Below are 20138 nucleotides of genomic sequence, written 5' to 3' on the forward strand. Positions count from 1 at the left end.
CTAATGGGCTTAGTTGCTCCGTGGCATGGGGATCAGGGAAGTCCCACCCCATTCTTTGTGCTTATATAAATATGTAAACATGTACACACACATTGATTATTTTTTTCTTTTCATTGAAAAAGGAACATTGGATTGTATTATTCACATTACTCTGAAATTTGCTTTTCTTATTCAAGAGTAAGTAATAGAAATCCTTCCTGGTCAATAAATATACACCTTACTAATTTTTTAATTTTATAATTTAGCTTGCTTTCTATCTTTTTATCATACAGTAGTTTAAGAACTAAGTTGTTCTGGAAGCCTTGTTATGAAGAGCTTTAGTGTCTCACGTCTCCCATTCTTTGCTCCTTGGAGGCAACTCCCTCCAACTCTTTTAGCTCAAAATGTTTATATAGCTACTTAGTTGTTTTTCAATGTTGCCACATTATCTATTTACTTCCTAGGATGGAAAATAGGGATTTATCTTCCTCGTCTCCAACTCCTGTCTCATATATGCTCACTTCCCCACATATTCTCAGCATCATTATATCATAAATATGGCTGAAACCTGATTGGCTAGATCCATGTTCACATCACTGGGACCATGTAAAACTCTATCCATAACTGAAATTTACAGAGCACTGTAAGTTCTTTTCCTTTTCTGAACAACTTTTTCCCCTCCAAACTTAGTAACTGTTTGCCTATTTTTCTATGAATATATCACTACTCCAACCCCAAACCTTTTACCAATTGTCCAAATCGCTTCTCAATATTTTCAGTCACATCAAGAATTTGATCCTTTCATCTTATGGAAGAATCTTTCCCGAGCAGAACCTTCCCTCCTGCTCCAATCTGGGCTGACCACTCTCCATCGTCATCCTTTTGCTTCTCTCTTGGGTTGCATTCCTGATGCCTGTGTTCCACGTCTTTTCTTTCTTGGTTTCCATCCTCATTTCGGTAGAGTATATCCTTTAGTAGCTTCCTGAGAAGGGGTACATGGCACATATTTTCAGAATTTGTACATCTTGAATTTCTTGTTTCAATTCACATTAAATTGGTAGTTTTTGTGGGTTCAAAATTCTGAGAATTAACTTTCCCTCAGAGAAGTAGTGGTTCATTGTCTTCTAACTTCCGGTGTTACTCTTGGGGTTCAAAGCCTTTCTGGTTATTTTTCATATGATACTTTTTTTTCTTTCTCAGGAAACTTGTAGGATCTTTTCTGGGCCCCTGGTATTTGGAAGTTTTGAGATGGTGTACTTTGAAGTGAATCTATTTTAGATTTTTTTGTCAGTTTTATCTTCTATGAAGAAATCTCTTCTGGGAATTCCCTGGCAGTCCAGTGGTTAGGACTCTGCTTTCACTGCCATGGGCCCGGGTTCGATTCCCACCCCCCAGAAAAGAAACCTCTTCTGAAAGCTTCTGCTCACAACCCACACTTAGGTGATGGGCTATCACCTGGGAAAGCCTTGTCACCAGGCTCTCAGAGAGCAAGTGACCCTTTTGTGTGTTTATGTTTGAGAATGGGACACTAAGCACTTACTGGAGGAGCTGAGTTAATGGAGTAGCTGAGCTTTATCTACAGAAGGCTCATGTAGTGATCTGTCTGGACCTTTTTAGGGGACCCCTTTTGCATCTTTCCTCATGAGCTGGTAGGATTCTTTCAGGCCGCTTGGACCCCTTGCCTATGGAGTTTAAACTTCGCGGCCAGTGTCTGGGTGCTGAGTGGAAGGAGAGGTTCGGGAAGGGAGTCTCAAAATTTAACATGTAAACATCACTTATCCTCCTGTTTTCTGAATAGTAGTCCCACCCTCAGCTACATCTGGCACCTCACAGCACAGAGACTATTTATTTTAATCTCTCCACGTAATAAACCTCCATTCTTCTTTGGGGAATTAGAAGGGGAAGTTGTTCATCTGTGTTGAGTATGGAGAAAATTAGAGGACATACATATTTCTTAAACAGGCTTTTAAACAATCCTCCTTTTTCTTTTTCCAAACTTATCTTCTCCCCCACTTCCAGAAGTACCTGGTAACTTCTATACCAAGAGCCTTTAGGGAATTACATAGAAATCAGGGTTGTTACTGGGCTTTTCCCACTGCTAGCTGCATGGTATTATCACTGACCATTTGTTTCCAGTTTCCAAAATTTTGTTGATACTGTCTCCTACCTCAATTGCTATGTTTTTCTTTTAATGTCTATAAATATCTTTTAAAAATAACCCATGAATGTGATAAGCAGACTCCACTAAAGAAATGAAGAGTGGTAAAAATGGTAAAAGCTAAAGTAACAATAAGGTTATTTTTTCTTATTTTTAATCACTCTAAAAGAGAATTTACTAAAAAAAAAAAAATAGCTCAAAATAGATCACAGACCTCAATGTAAAACTATAAAACTTCTAGAAAACATAGAAGAAAATATGTTTGCCATTAGGTTAGGCAAAAATCTGCTAAATACTATACCAAAAGCAGAGAAAAATTGATAAAATTGGACTTCATCAAAATTAAGAACTTATGCTCTTCAAATGATACTGTTAAGACAATAAAAAGACAAGCCACAGGCTGGGAGAAAATATTTGCAAAATACTTATCTGATTAAGGACTTGGACATAGAATATATAAAGAATTTTAAAAATACAATAATAAGAAAACAATTCAATGATAAAGGGGCAAAAGATTCAAACAGATGCTCCAGCAAAGGAGATATATTAATGACAAGCACGTGAAAAGATGCTAAGATCATTACTCTTTAGAGAAATGCAAATTAAAACCACAATGAGATAACTCTACACATCTATTAAAATAGCTCAAAACAGGGAATTCCCTGGCGGTCCAGTGGTTAGGACTTGGCGCTTTCACTGCTGTGGCCCTAGATGGGGAACTAAGATCCCGCAAACCGTGTGGCAGCCAAAGATAAACAAAATAAAATAAAATAGCTCAAAACAACAACAAACAAACCAATTTCAAAATCCCTAATAATACAAGTGGTGTTGAGAATGTGGAGCCACTAAAGATTTCATCCATTCCTAGCGGGAATGCAAAATGGTACAGCCACTTTGGGAAAGTTTGCAGTCTCTCATAAAGTTAAAGATACGCTTAACAATTTTTTATAAAGTTAAACATACACTTAGCATAAGACTCAGCGATTCCACCCCTCTATGTCTATCCAAGTGAAAAGAACACTTAAGTTCACACAAAAATCTGTACATGGATATTTATAGTGGCTTTATTCATAATGGCCAAGAACTGGAAATAGTCCAAATGTCCTTCAACTGGTGAATGAATAAACCATGATACATCCATACGGTGGAAAACGAGTCAGCAATACAAAGAAATGAACTGTTGATACACCCAACTATGTGAATCTCAAATGTCTTATGGGAAGTGAAAGAAGCCGGATTCAAAAGGCTATATATTCTGTTATGCCATTTATATGACATGTGGAATAGGCAAAACTACAGGGACAGAAAACAGACCAGTGGTTGTAGGGGGTGGGGTGTGGGAAGGAGTTGACAACACAAAAGCACAAGAGAAATTTGGGGGGATATGCATTTGTTAAAATGCATAGAAGGGCTTCCCTGGTGGCGCAGTGGTTGAGAGTCTGCCTGTCGATGCAGGGGACACGGGTTCGTGCCCCGGTCTGGGAAGATCCCACATGCCGCAGGGCGGCTGAGCCTGCGCATCCGGAGCCTGTGCTCCGCAACAGTGAGAGGCCCGCGTACCGCAAAAAAAAAAAAAAAAAATGCATAGAAAAAATTAAAATGCATAGAAAAATTTAAAAATGGAACTTAAAAAGGGTGAATTTTACTGTATGATTACACTGCAATTACATATTGTTAAAATGATGTTATTTGATTTTATTAGTTACCTATTTTATACATTTCGTGGGTGATCTGGCAGAGAGAAAAATTATGTATATGTGTTCAATCTGTAGTCTTTACCCGAAACCCATTTCATACGCATCTGAAAAGTAGCTTTTTAATTTCTATTTTGTTGGGTTTTAATTCATTTGTTCCCACGTGGGATGGTAAGGTTTTTGCTATCAAAACCAATGCTGCAGTAAATATCTGCTCCTTGTTTGTGCTTTTATTATATGGGATATGACTTTAAGATTAGGATGTCAAAATCAAAGGGCACTTCTCTCTATGAGTGGGTGAAAGCAGGGAGTAAAGCTTCTAAGCCTGAGGGACCTGGGGCAGAGAATCTGCTCCCCGACACAGCAGAGTTCTGCATGTCACCACCAACCCCACTCATCTTGGAGGAAATCAAGCTTCTTTCCCATTGTTTGCCAGCCCTACCCTACACTGGCTCAGAAGTTTTAGTAACAACCAACAATTAGTGCATTGCTGCAACTAAACTGATGGTCATAAAGTTTTAATAACACCTGTAAGTACTTTAGTGGTATTATAAAAATACATTATAAAAATGTACACTAATACGACCACAGCGAGGAAAAATGAATGCATTACATGGAAGGAAATGATCTAAAAAGCAGAATTTATCATTGCCTTTGGAGGTAGGAACATGAGTGATTATTTCCTCCTCTCTGTATGTTTGCATTTTTCTATATATTAAGAGGATGGCATTATTTTTAAAATCATGGAATAAATGAAAGGTTGATGAGCAACTTTACAGTGGAGGCTTCAAGTTGTTACCTACTGACCAATACTGGCATCACTAAGAATGGGACACCCTGACATTATGTGCCTTCTGGGGACATGTGACGTGAAGGACTTAGCACCACCTCTGAAATGTTCTTATCCAAGAGAAAAGTCAAACCTGAATCGAATCAAACCTTTAGAACTAACTTCATGTTCACAGGAAATGCAGAGGATAAAGGAACAAGTTAAATGCCATCCCAAAGACACAGAGAAATCTGGAATATGGGATATTCTACAAGGAAACTGGCCTGGTTTCTTCAACAACATCATAGTAGAAGAAGGGTGAGAAGAGGGTGGACTACTGTAGATTAAAAGAGATTTAAGGGTCTTCCTTGGTGGCGCAGTGGTTGAGAGTCTGCCTGCCGATGCAGGGAACACGGGTTCGTGCCCCGGTACGGGAAGATCACATGTGCTGCGGAGCGGCTGGGCCCCTGAGCCATGGCCGCTGAGCCTGCGCGTCTGGAGCCTGTGCTCCACGACGGGAGAGGCCACAACAGTGAGAGGCCCGCGTACCGCAAAAAAAAAAGAAACCAAAATAAAAAATACAAAAAAAATGAATCCATTTGCCAGTGCAGGGGACACTAGGGAAAGCCCGTGCACAGCAACGAAGACCCAATGCAACCAAAACTTAATTAACTTTTAAAAAATAAGAGATTTAAGAGACATCATGAAGTGCAGTGCATGGACCTTGACTGAATCCAGATTCAAACCAACTATAAAGAAACATTCTTGGAACACTTGGAAAATTTGAAAATGGACTAGATGTTAGATGACACCAAAGAAACTATTATTTTTTAAAGGCATGATAATGGATGGAGTTTTGAAGAAAATATCCATATATCAGAGAAGTATACTGAAATTTATAGGATTGAAAAATATGTGAGGTCCAGAGTTTAAAACAATAATAACAGAAAGAATAGATTAGGCAAGTGTGGGAAAAGTTTGATAATCGCTAATTCTGGAGGATGAGAATATGGGGGTCATTGTGTTTTGTAATGCTTTCATAATAAAAATTTAAAATGTATATAATAGGTGGTTCTGTTGTGCAGATCACAAATAGTGAATGGGTATCTTGGGATAACATTTCCAGGGACACCATCATACGTGATGCAAAAATTGCTTACCCTCAAGTAGCTTGGATGGAAGTGCTCAAACAGTCCCAGTAGTGAAAACAAGTATAATGATATCAAAGGAGCAATTTGGATCAAAAAGTTTCATAAAATGGGAGAGTGACAAAGCAATATTTCTAAACTAGTCTATAATATATTGCATAATTTTATATAATGACATTTTCAATATAAAAGTGTAAAATTAACAATTTAAATGTTTTCAGTAGTAACAAACGATGTCAGAAATGAAAAAGACAAAAGCTTTCATTTCTTTGGGTGGCCCAGTTCTTTCAGCACCTGGTAAACACATCCCTAGGCTTAATTTTTTTTCAAGATTCTTTTAAGGAATATTCTAAATCTTCATTATCTTTTATACTGCATTTTTGGTTCATGTAAAAAAATACATGTGGCATATACCTAGGACTTAAAGTGTAATATTAAAATAAATGCCTATGAATCAAACACTCAAATTAAGAACGAAAACAATACCAATAACTTTGCCTCTATCTGTGTCCTCCTTCCCTACACAGCTGCCTTAGTCTCCCCCGGAGTTTACCATTATCCTGAGTTCTGAGTTTATTACTCTTTTGTTTAAAAATTATGATCCAATGTTCATATATTCTTAAACAAGGTATTATTTAGTTGTACTTCTTTTTGAGTTTTGTAACTCTTTTCAAGGCTCCTTGGGATTCTAGTCTATTTGGCTCAGGACACGATATCTCTGACTTAATTTTCTCCAGGGTTGTGGGGGAGGGAGGATTCTGGACCCTCCTTGAGACTGGAAGCCATAAAACCACTGGAGTTAATTTCATAATTAGCATCAAATCTTTCCAACGTGTTTGGCAGGATGGCTTGTGAGTTGTCAGCACCCTGGACAGATCAGGGTCATCTCAAGAATTCTGCTGCCTTCCCTTCTCCTGAGACAAAAATAACTTCTCCTCTCACCCCTTGGGGTTTTGCGATGCTATCCTAAGTCATCAGTGTTCTCAACTCTGAATCTGTTGACTCTTCTGGTTCTGGATTTTGCCCAAGGCAGGAGCCAAAGAATTTGTGCTGGGTCCAGGCTTGGAGTTAAGATGATTAAGGCTTCCATCTCTTCCACCTGACATTTTTCTTATATATAAAAATATGTAAGAGAATATTTTTCTTTTCTTTTAGTGTTGACAATATGATTCTCTAGTGCCTGAAAACATACTTTTCCCCGTGTAACATTCACATCATATTTCAGGCAGCAACTGACCTCTTCAAAATCCTGTCAAATCACAATGTGCAAAATTTAACCTGATTCAAAAATATTACTGTTTGCTGACCTCACACCCGTTAAAATGGTTATTATAACCAAAACAGAATAAAACAAAAAATAGCAAGTGCTGGGGAGGATGTGGAGAAAGTGGAACTCTTGTGAAATATTGGTGGGAATATAAAATGGTGCAGCCACTATGGGAAACCAGTATGGCAGTTCCTCAAAAATTAAAAATAGAATTGCCATATGATCCAGCAATTTCACTTCTGGATATATACTCAAAAGAGTTGAAAGCAAGATCTCAGAGAGGAACTTCCCTTGTGGCGCAGTGGTTAAGAATCCACCTGCCAATGCAGGGGACATGGGTTCAAGCTCTGGTCTGGGAAGATCCCACATGCCACGGAGCAACTAAGCCCGTGAGCCACAACTACTGAGCCCACGTGCCACAACTACTGAAGCCCGCACGACTAGAGCCCGTGCTCCACAACAAGAGAAGTCAGCACAATGAGAAGCCCGCATACCCCAACGAAGAGTAGCCCCTGCTCTCTGCAACTAGAGAAAGCCCGTGTGCAGCAACGAAGACCCAACGCAGCCAAAAATAAATAAATTTTAAAAAAAAGATTGCAGAGAGACATTTGTACACACTTGTTCAGAGCAGCATTATTCACAATAGCCAAAAAGGTGGAAGCAAATTAAGCATCCACTCATGGATGAATGGATAAACAAAATGCGGTGTATACACAGAACGGAATATTATTCAGCCCTAAAAAGGAAAGAACTTCTGACACATGCTACAACATGGATAAACTTTGAGGACATTATGCTAAGTGAAATGCGCCAGTCAAAAAGGACAAATAGTGTATGATTCCACTTATGTAAGGTACTTAGAACTGTCAAATTCATAGAGACAGAAAGTGGAATGGTGATTGTCAAGGGCTGAGGGAAGGGGAGAATGGGGAGTTGTTAATCAATGAGTATAGAGTTTTAGTTTGGGAAGATGAAAAAAGTTCTCAGAATGGACGGTGGTGATGGTTGCACAACAATGTGAATGTACTTAATGCCACTGAACTGGACACTTAAAAACGGTAAGATGGTAAATTTTATGTTATGTGCATTTTACCACAGTTAAAATTAATATAATAGAATTACTATTTGCATTTTTAAAATTTAGAGGGGAAGTTCACAGCAATCCTCAAGTAATGATTTATAAAACCTTAGGAAAAGCCAGCCATGACAATCCTGGGCATATAGCATGTGTGTTATTCAATTATGCTCACTCTAGAAATATTAACATTTTACTTTTAAAAAATATTTATTTATTTGGCTGCATTGGGTCACACAGGCTCTTCGTTGCAGCACACGGGCTTCTCTCCAGTTGTGGCACGCAGGCTCTAGAGCATGCAGGCTTAGTTGCCCCGCGGCATGTGGGATCTTAGTTCCCTGACGGGCGGTCGACCCCGCGTCCCCTGCGTTGGAAGGCAGATTCTTTTTTTTTTTTTAATAAATTTATTTATTTATTTTTGGCTGCGTTGGGTCTTCATCGCTGTGCGTGGGCTTTCTCTAGTTGCGGCGAGCAGGGGCTACTCTTCATTGCGGTGCATGGGCTTCTCATTGCAGTGGCTTCTCTTCTGGAGCACGGGCTCCAGGCGTATGGGCTTCAGTAGTTGTGGCACTTGGGCTCAGTAGTTGTGGCTCGCGGGCTTAATTGCTCCATGGCATGTGAGATCTTCCGGACCAGGGCTCGAACCCGTGTTCCCTGCACTGGCAGGCATATTCTTAACCACTGTACCACCAGGAAGCCCCTGGAAGGTGGACTCTTAATCACTGGACCACCAGGGAATTCCCTAGAAATAATAAACTTTTAAAAATAACCAAATGGTATCCGTTAATAAAATGTGAAACAAGAAGGAAATGAACAGCTCCTGGAAGAGGAAATTCACATTTGGGGAAAATATTGCAAAACAGAAGTACTCTTTCCTTTTTTACTTTGTATTGAGGTACAGTTATACACACAGTCAAGTGCACAGATTTTAAATGTATAGCTTGGTGAATTTAGAACATTTTCATTGGAATCCCTCTCAGCCAATCCTCTCTCTGTAAAGGTCATCACCAATTGGTTTTTAACACCATAGAACTTTCCATAAATGATGTCATTCAGTACATAGTATGGCTTCCTTTGCTTAATATTATGTCTGTGATATTCACTCATGTTATTGTAAGTAGTGATATATTCTTTTTTCATTGCTCTATTGCTTTGTTTTCCACTGTATAGGCATACCACAATTTATTTATCCATTTCCCTCTTGATGGACATCTGGAATTTATCTACCATTTTGGTAATAATGAATAATTAATGTTAGGAACATTCTTATACATGTCTTTTAGGGAACACATGCATTCATTTCTGTTGAGACTATGGCTAGGATGGCATTGTTGGTCCTAGAGTATATATATGCATTTTTAGCTTTAGTTGATATTGACAGTTTCCCTAGTGGTTGTACCAATTTACATTCCCACCAGCAAAGTAAGAGAGGTCTACTGTTCTATTTCCTTTCCAGTACTTTGTATTATCAGTCTTTTAAATCTTAGCCTTCAGACAGAAATAAATTTGAGAATTAAGAAGGGGATGTGAGGGACTTACCTGGTGGTCCAGTGGTTAAGAATCTGCCTTCCAATGTAGAGGACGTGGGTTGGATCCCTGGTCAGGGAACTAAAATCCCACATGCCGTGGGGCAACTAAGCCTGCGTGCGCTAGAGTCCATGCACCGCAACTAGAGAGAGAAGCCTGTGCGCCACAGCAAAAGATCCTGTGTGCCACAAATAAGACCCGACACAGCCAAATGAATAAATAACTAAATAAATATTTTTTTAAAAAAGAAGAGGATATGATAACAGTTACTGGGTTAATGAAAATAACACATACAACTACATACTAATATATTTGGAAATGTGGATTAAATGAGCAATTTTCTCAGACTACAAATGACCAAAATCCACTAGAGAGAAAGAAAAACCATTATTATTTGATTAATATTGAAGAAATAAAAATTATTATCAAGTTTGTCAGAAGTTAGATATTTGGGCGAGTGTGTTTCGGTTAGGAGAGTCTGGAAGTCAGAGGAGAACAGGTGAGGCAGTTGCTCAAATGCAAATAGACTCTGAACTATTGCTGAGAACTTTGCTTTTTATTATTATTATTATTATTATTATTATTATTATTATTATTATTTGGCTGCACTGCACAGCCTGTGGGATCTTAGTTCCCTGACCAGGGATTGAACCTGGGCCCTTGGCAGTGAGAAAACAGAGTCCTAACCACTGGATCGCCAGGGAATTCCCCCAAGAACTTTGACGTGATCTCATATTAAAGGCCATGTATCTCTGACAGTCTTCCTCCATCCATAGCTGGGCAATATGCCCCAGAAGCCGGCCGTATGTGTGGGAACAGACTGTGGGAGGATCCAAGGTTGGAGGCCAGCAGGAAGGAAGAGAGATACAAGCAGGGAGGTTCTATAGCAAGGCTGGTTCAGTCAGTGACCATGGGGTCCAGGGGTGGTGAGGGAAGCAAGATGTGGATGAGGCTGGTGGACTAGAGAGCTCTCCAGCACCAGCACCAGCAGCCTAACTGTCTCAGACTGTTTGGGCTGCCATAGCAGAATGCCACAGACTGGGTGGCTTATGAACAGAAATTCATTTCTCACAGTTCTAGAGGCTGGGAAGTCCAAGTTCAAAGTGCTGGCAGATTCGGTGTCCGGTGACGGCCCATTCATAAATGGCTGTATTCTGAGTCCTCACATGGCGGAAGGGGTGAGGGAACTCTCTGGGGTCTCTTTTATGAGGGTACGAATGCCATTGATGAGGGCTCTACCCTCATGACCTAATCACCTCCCAAAGGCTCCACCCCCTAATACTGTCACATTAGGGATTAGGTTTCAACATATGAATTTTGGGAGGATACATTCAGTCTATAGCACTAGCCAAGTGAGTGTTATCTTTTGCCTGAACTAGTGCAGTTTGCTCTTTGCTGCTCTTGCCAGAACATTTGTGGCTCCTCGCCGTTTCATTCTTCTCATAAAACCCACAGTATTTGAAAGGCAGTTCCAGTAGTGGTTGGAATTGTGGTTCAGCTTCAATGATACGGGCTCAAGTTGTCAGCCGTCCAGAATCTCCTTCTTTGGGAGTATATACTCCTGTATTTCTTGATTTGTTTTTGTAATGAGTATGTATTATTTTGCTATTATTTGCCTGATATGCCATTGCCCGTCATAAACACATCTCCGTGTTTGAACATATACATGCATTTATATACATACACACACACTGAAAAAAGCAGGGCCACTAGCACCAAACCGCTATAATAGAGGAGCCCTTGGCAGTGGGAGGGAATGTGGGGGCAGGATGCTTACTGTGTCTTATAACTTTTATACCTTCCTTTCGGTTGAATATTTTTCTAGGAGTATATGTTACTTTCAGAACAAAACTAAACTGAGATAAAATATTCCTACCCTTAAACCAGCGGTTGTCAACCTGGCCTGCATGTGAAGCATTTTGAAAGTAGTGAGGCTCAGACCCCACCTGGACCACTCTGGCTCTGGTCTTTTGTAAAACTTCTCAGAGCAGCAGAATGTGTGACCAGGCTAGAAACCTGCTGCGTTAGATTTAATGATTCCATGTGTAGTAATTTAGCCTAAAAAATCAGATGTGGGTAAAGCTTCAAGAATTTTCATTTCTGTGTTATTATGATATGTTTTAAAGGTTATAAATCTAAACCTTCTATCAATGGAATATTACGTATATACTTTTAAAATCATATTTTTGAAGACTATGACATGGGAATGTAGTCCTGATGTAGGATACAAAACTATCAATGTATACGGTGTGATCATGCAACATTAGGGAAGAAAATGCTGATGAGTGGAAGACAGTCCCTGGGATATGGGATTATGGGCTATATTTTTTAACAATTTTTTTAGGACTTTAAAAAATTGAGGTGTAGTTGATTTACAATATGGTATAAGTTTCAGGTGTACAACATAGTGAGTCAATTTTTAAAGATTATACTCCATTTATAGTTATCATAAAATATTCGTTCTAAAGCAACTATACTCCAATAAAAAAATAAAATAAAGGCAATTTGGCAGGAATAAAGATAGATAAATGGACAGAATAGAAAGTCCAGAAATAAATCAACACTTCCATAGGCAATTGATTTTCATTTCAAGTCTTTTCCACACATATTGCTAAAATAATTGGCTGTCCATACATAAAAAATCAACTCCTATTTTATGTAATACTCAAATGTTAATATAAGATGGATAATATACTTAAATATACATACTAAAACTATAAAGCTTCTAGAAGAAAATGAAAAAAATATTCACTGTATTCCCTGTGCTTTACTATATATCCTCATAGCTTATTTACTTTATACATAGTAATTTGTACCTCTTAGTTCCCTGCCCCTATCTTGCCCTTCTCCAATTCCCTCTCCCCACTGGTAACCATTAGTTGTTTCCCTCTATCTGTGAGTCTATTTCTGTTTTGTTATATTCATTCATTTGTTTTATTTTTTAGATTCTACATATAATTGATAATATACAGTATTTGTCTTTCTCTATCTGACTTATTGCACTAAGTATAATACCCTCTAGGTCCATCCATGTTGTTGCAAATGGCAGAATTTCATTCTTTTTTCTGGCTGAAGAGTATTCAATTGTGTATATAAATATACCACATCTTCTTTATCCATTCATCTGTTGATAGACGTTTAGGTTGCTTCCATGTCTTGGTTATTGTAAATTGTGCTGCTATGAACATTGGGGAGCATGTACCCTTTAGAATTAGTGTTTTTGCTTTCTTTGGATATATACTCAGGAGTGGAATTGCTGGATCATATGGTAGTTCTATTTTTAGCTTTTTGAGTAACCTGCATACTGTTTTCCACAGTGGCTGCACCAATTTACATTCTTACCAACCCTATAGGGTTCCCTTTTCTCCACATCCTCACCAACATTTATTTGTGGTCTTTTTGGTGATAGCCATTCTGACAGGTGTGAGGTGATCTCTCATTGTGGTTTTGATTTGCATTTCCCTGATGATCAGTGTTGTTGAGCATCTTTCATGTTTCTGTTGGCCATCTGTGTGTCTTCTTCGGAAAATGTCTATTCAGGTCTTCTGCTCATTTTTAAATCCACTTGTTTGTTTTTGAATTGAGTTGTATGAGCCGTTTACCTATTTTGGATATTAACCCCTTATCAGTCATATCATTTACAAATATTTTCTCCCATTCAGTAGGTCCTCTTTTCGTTTTGTGGATGGTTTCCTTTGCTGTGCAAAAGCTTTTACATTAGGTCATATTTGTTTATTTCTGCTTTTTGTTTCCTTTGCTTTAGGAGACAGATCTTTATTCTTTTCGTATTTTCTAACTGCCCAACAATGAACATGCATTATTTTTAACAGGGGTCGAGAGGGGGTAAAAACAAACAAAACACCAAAAAACAAAACAAACACACAAAAAAGATAAAATCCACGCGCTATATTGTTGTCGTTTTAAAGAAATAAAAGGAAAACCCGACAACCTAGAAAGGGAACTTGGTCTCTACCTCCTCTCCATGACAGGGGCTCTAGATAATTCTGTCTTCAGACATCTCTGCCTCCGTGCCTCCTGTCCTCACCCCTTGCGGCTCTTCCAGCCCACGCTGCCCCTTCTCTGTCCTCCCCTCGGTCAAGACTTCCTTTTCCAGGTGGTCATCCCCGGGACACACCTCATACTCGTTGAGGTGGGGAGGATGAGTGGTGAGGCTGTTGGGGGAGGCCGTCCGGGACTGGGCTCCCGGGCCTGCCCTCCTCTGCTGGGGGAGCGCCGCAGGCGGGGACGCGGTCCCCGGTCCCACAGCGCCAGGTGCGCGTGTTGGGCGAGGGGACCGGCGTTCGTGCGCGCGGAGGGAGGGCACAGAGACTCCGGCCGCCCCCGCGGACCCCACGCCTCCCCGGCGCCCCGAGCCCCGCAGCCCCGGGGGAAGCGCAGAGGCGACCGAGGACGCGGCGCGCCGCTCCCTCTCGTCCGGCCCGGGCCCTGCGCTCGGGCGTCTCCGGTCCTCTGGCTCCGCCCCGCGGTCACCGGGCCAGCTGCAGCCGAGCGGCCGGGTTGGGAGGCGCGGCTCTGTCCCCGGGTCTCCTGCGAAGCTGGGTGTCCACACGCGCCCTGGCCACCTGCCACTCCGGCCACCCCGTGTCGGTGCCACCGGTGAAGGCGAAAGTGCCTGGGGCAGGTGCCCACTTCTGTCCCTTAACCTTCATCTTTATCAGCCTGGGACTTGCTACCCTTCCAGGACTTTCTGGCCCCTTTTAGCTTGGAGTGTCTGACTCAGGTGGGAGAGGAGTTTCTCAGAGCCCGAGGCTCCTTAACTGGGGAGGGAGGATCAGTCAGCTAACAGACACAGGGATGCCGTGTTCTGTCTCAGGCACTGATGGTGAGGGGCCCACAGAGGTGAGGGGTGGTGGCCATTCCCCTTGACCAGTGCCTGAACCACCCACCTTTTGGGGAAGGTGCTTTGTATCTTCCTTTTCTTGGAAAAAGTATTGGGAAACTTAGGGCACTGCTGGTGTCTGCATGCCCACCCTTGAACTCTGCAACTTTCTCTCTCAGGGAGGACTAGAGCTGCACTGGGAGCCCCCATGTGTTGGGGCAGCAGAGCCGGTGGTGACTCTGGTCCAGGTCATCTGAAGCCACCCTGGTCCGGTGCCCCACTGCTGTGTCTCACAATCTCCTTTGACAAAGGAGAGAAACTGGGCCATTATCATTATACCCACCCTACAGAGGGAAAAACGGAGGAAGGGAATAAATGGCAGAGCCAGACCCAGAACTCAGACCTCCTGGTTCTTAGTCCAGTGCTCTCCCCTGCCTACCTTGCCTTGCAGGTGGTGGAAGGGGAGTGTGCCAGCCTCTGATGGACTAGCTTGGAGGAGAGAAGCTGCCCTAGGCCTGGAGTATCTTGCTAGGTGATAGAGAAGGGAGCTAATGGGACCAGCCCTCCCTATCTCCCACTCTCTAGCTCTCTCCAGGGGTCCTAGGTGAGATGGCTTCCCACAGCAGCCAAGAATTCTCTGCTAAACTGGCACTGACCTAGCTCCCTTCGCATCCCCAATCTCATCCTTCCCAGGAGGGCACACGGATGCCCCTCACACCCCACACCCTCCCACACATGCATACACCCTTGAAAAACACAACACAGGGAGTCTTCCCAGGCCCAGAACAGGAGTACAAATGCAGGCCTGTGTATCATGTGTTAAATACTTAAAGATTATAAACCAAGCTAACCAATATGTTCTATTATCCAAACTTGACAAAATATAACTTCATTATGACCTGAAAGGTCAGGTTCGAATTTAGAATTTCCAGACTCCTCCAAGCTCCGCGCCAGTGTAGGGAGACCTGGCACTAGGCCAACAGCAGATCCTCATTTCTGTCATGCGTGGGACTGCTCACACTGGTGGGCAGTTAACCCTTGACAGAGTGTGCCTGGAAAAGATACCTGCTCTGTGGCCTAGAAGCCAGTTGGTCAGGAATTCCGTCCACCCCACAGACCTGCAGCCCTGTGGGAGGGGCGCTGTCAGAGGAAAGCCAGAACCAGACCTTTCAAAGCTGAGGGCCCTGACAGGAGCACCTCTTGTCTGGACTTAAGGATGGCCCTCTTCCTACTCTACATTCTACCTGCCTTTCTCTTTGGAAGTTCAAAGTTAGGGTAGAAGACTAATTCAGAGTTTCCTGACCCAGTGTGTGATGGGTCTGGGGGACACAGAAGCAGGAGAGGTGTTAGTAGAAGCTTAGTGGAAACTTAGCGGAAAGTTCTCTCATAGGGGCTCTGTGGGGTGGAGGGGTCTTGTAACAGCCCCTGGGGGCACTGTTACCTGGCAGTGAGGAGGCACCAGCAGAGCGCCTCCCCCAGACCACCTGGGTTGTTTCTGGGAGTGGTTGGGACACCTGGGTCTCCCAGAAAAGGGGGTTTCCTGGCCCAGTGAGTGTTCTCTGAAGAGTACAGGTGAACAGTGGTTGGATACACTGCTGATAACTGGTGTCTGTGCTCTCATTTCTCACTGCTGAGCTGGGAGCCAGCCACTGAAGATTCTCGGGGGCCTGATACTCTGAGTGAACAGTGGATGCAGCCAGCCACTCACCAGGTGGGTTCAGGGTGTGCCTGAATGGGTCCTTTCAGGAGACCCAGGTGCCTTCTTGAGGCTACTTGATGAATCTCACTACCTCCATCCTGCATACAGGGACTCTGAAGCCAACTCTCCTCCCCATTCTCTCTCCTTCTGGCTCCTGTCCAGACCCTTCCAATTTCTTCTTCCACCTACAGCCTCCCCATAGTCCAGCCCACCCATCATTCTGAGAGGTCTCTCATGTTAGGAACCAGCAAGGCCCAGCATCCCCAGTGCCCTGGTATCCTGGGGCACAGTAAAAACACTTTGGACTTACCCATACGAAAGCACCCTTCCAAATACTTTGGGGCCTGGAAGCATCTTCCAGCAACCGGAGGATTTGGTACCGTGTGATGACATATGTTAATGAGACATGGGTAGTCTCATTAACCCCAACTCCTAGGGCCAAGCTCACCCTGCCCCAGAGCCCCATGCTGAGCTGACTCTGGTGTGTTGGGGATCTCAAGAGCTCTCAGTGACCCCTCTCTGCATGGGGGCAGGTGAGGAGAGGATGAGGCAAGAATCAGGGTGGATCAGTCCCTGAACTCTTCAGGCCAGGTGGCTGGGTTAAGAGTCTGTACCGGGGGCTTCCCTGGTGGCACAGTGGTTAAGAATCCGCCTGCCAATGCAGGGGACATAGGTTCAAGCCCTGGCCCGGGAAGATTGCCGCAGAGCAAGTAAGCCCCGTGTGCCACAACTACTGAGCCTGCGCTCTAGAGCCCACGAGCCACAACTACTGAGCCCACATGCCTAGAGCCCGTGCTCCACAACAAGAGAAGCCACCGCAGTGAGAAGCCCGCGCCCCGCAACGAAGAGTAGCCCCCACTCGCCGCAACTAGAGAAAGCCCACGCACGGCAACAAAGACCCAACGCAGCCAAAAATAAATAAATAAAAATATAATCTGATCCTGCCTGCAATCTATTCTGAGTCCATATTCGGGGAAATTTTAAAAAAGAAAGTCTGTACCAGGAATAGGTGAGCAAGACTTAGCCCAGAGCAGCCTGTGAGGGTCCCTCTGAAGTCTCTGCTGCCCTCCCTGACCACCCAAGGGGCACAGAGACAGGTTCCAGGGGGAGAGCACTAAGCCCCACCTCCTTTTCTGCCCATGCGGGAACCAGAGGGTCTCTGAAGGGGGAAGTCACTTGTGCAGTGGGCCCTTTCCAGGAAGAGGGCATCATTAAGCTAATGACCAGCCACAAGGGGCCCCCTGAGCCTTCCCTAAAGAGGATCCCAGGCAATGTGACCAGGGATCTTTAAGGTGCCTGTGAAGAAGGGGAATAGTAGGGCCTTTGTGGGACAGGCCGAAACCAGCGGACCGAAACCAGCGGACTTGAAGTCAGTCATCAACACCTTTGCATCCTGAGCAGGCGCTGGTCAGACCCTGAGGGCATCCCCACCACTGCCCCGATGCTGCTTTCCTACTCCCTGTAGCAGAGCCAGTGGGAAAACCCCACTCACAGCCACCTGGGCTGCATGTCGTTGGGGAGCAGGGAGGTGGGTGCCTCCAGCTTCAGGGGATCAGATCCGGACCCTGTCCTCCAGGAGAGGAAGTGAGGTGTCCCCTGAGAGCTGCAAATCAGCATATAACGACTCCGCCCAAACCCCTGCACTAGGAGATGACCAAACTCTAGCACAGCTTCCAGCAGCCTGTGTTCCTAGGATGACCCCAGTCCCCTGAGATGCCTGCCTGAGAAAGCTCCACACTGCCAGCAGAATTCACTGCTTGTTCTAGCCAACACCTGACACAGGGCCCTGACTTCCTTTTCTTAGAGCATTTACTAAAAAGGGCTTGTAATTGTGACTCCTTCCTCTGTCCCTCCTCCTTCTACAAGAGTGTTTTTCTCAAGGACCTGAAAATCACTACTTGAAATGCAGTCATCAGGAAGGATAGAGGTCCTGTCTCCCAGTCTCTCTCAGAGGACAGAATCCTAGGATGATTGCTGCTCGCGGGCACCCTGGCCTCATCGCACTTACACTGCCGACCCTTTGTAATTTTCTCTTCTCTGAGCTGCTTGAGGCCCTGCTGTCCTTTCCCACTCCTTCATTTTCCCCTTAACCGCCCAGTCTCCTCTGCACAGATCAGAACGGAGCTCAGCTCTTTCCCCTCCTGTCAGTAGTCACCGAATAAAATCTGTTTTCACTTCAGCTAATGTCCAACTATGTTTACCTTTGACGCTGGCTCCTGGCCTGGTTCAGCACTCCCTCCTCTCTGCAATTCACTACAAACACACATGCACGCACCCCAAACCACTCTTTATTCAGAAGATCCAGAGAATTTGGGAGGGTGCAGGTTATAAGTGTTCTGGTCTTTTTTTCTGGCCTTTTCTGCCCCTTGCTACCCAGGCATCCCCATCAGCAATTCGGTAGCTAATTTTTTTTTTGGCCATGCCACGTGGCTTGCAGGATCTTATTTACCCGACCAGGAATCAAACCTGGGCCCCATCAGTGAAAGCACTGAGTCCTAACCACTGGACCGCCAGGGAGGTCCCTCAGTAACTAAGTTTTAGGGTTTTTTCGATTTTTCGTTATGAATTTTTGAATTTTTTTTTTTTTACAACAGGTCCTTATTAGTTATCCATTTTATACATATTAGTGTATATATATCAATCCCAATCTCTCAATTCATCACCCTGCCCCCCGCCGAATTCCCCCCTTGGTGTCCATACGTTTGCTCTCTACATCTGTGTCTATATTTCTGCCCTGCAAACTGGTTCATCTGTACCATTTTTCTAGGTTCCACATTTATGCAGTAATATACGATATTTGTTTTTCTTTTTCTGACTTACTTCACTCTGTATGACAGTCTCTAGATCCATCCACGTCTCTACAAATGACCCAATTTCATTCCTTTTTATGGCTGAGAGTAAGTTTTAAAAGACGATTTTAATCTGTCTCTAGGTGGAGCGATTTGGGGTTGGAGGGTCCACGGCAGGTGAGGTCAGGACTGTCAGCTCTCACCTGCCCCCCTCACCCTCTGCCACCACCCTCGGGTCCAGGTTTTCCCCTGCTGTTCAAGCTCTGACCTTTGCTCATCTGGGAAAGCAGGTGCCCGGCTTTACAAACTGGTGTGTCCCACCTTGCCTCTTTCCCAAGCCGAGTCAAGATGTGGATCGTTGAGCCCATATCCTGCCCTCGGCCCAGGCCTGCCATATCCTCCCAACAAAGCCAGGGGTCTGTGCCTGAGCGGGCCTGCCCCAAGGCCCCATGGTGAGCAATCCTGCTGTGAGCGCTCAGACTAGACTGAGAGGGGCTTGAGAAGGAGGTCCAGCATTTCTTTCTCAGACCAGACTTGAGCTACACCCACAACTGTCTTCCTGGTGCCCAGGAGGTGGCCACCACCCTCTGTACCCACAGCTGCTTTTGCCCCTTCACACTCTGTCCACAGAACACAGCCTGCAGTCAGAAATCCAGGCTCCCCTCAGCCTGGCCTTAGCGCCCTGTCGGCAACGATCCACCAAACCCTGGCTGGATGGGGAGGGCTTCTGAGAGACGACAGTCCTCCAGCAGGGAATGCCCCAGCAAGAGCAAAACCAACCTGACCACCTTCGCCGCTGAGGGGAGAGGATACTGGTCTCAACGGCGATAGCCACAGATGGCTTGGCTCCTGTGGGCAGAGGAGTTGCTAGTCTCCTGTCTCCACTACAAAAATAACTTTGGAATTTGGTCTATTTGAAACTCTAGTTCTTAAAATATGTGGAAGTTGAACACAGGCTGGTCAGTCAGGCTGTGTGTGGCTCTGGGTAGAAAGGGTGGGGGAGGAAGACAGTGTACCTTGTTTTAAAAAAGACCCTGAATGTGTGCAGGCTTTGGCTTTTTTCTGGAATGGGTTGAGGTCATTTCTGGTGCATGGTGTCAGGACAAGTGTGTTCTGTAAATAAACTGTGGAAATGTGGACTCCCCACCCACCCCAGGGGCAGGGGTGGAGGTGGGCTGGAGGAGAGGGAAGAA

The sequence above is a fragment of the Phocoena phocoena genome, chromosome 19 (genome assembly GCF_963924675.1).
Source record: "Phocoena phocoena chromosome 19, mPhoPho1.1, whole genome shotgun sequence".
NCBI lineage: Eukaryota > Metazoa > Chordata > Mammalia > Artiodactyla > Phocoenidae > Phocoena > Phocoena phocoena.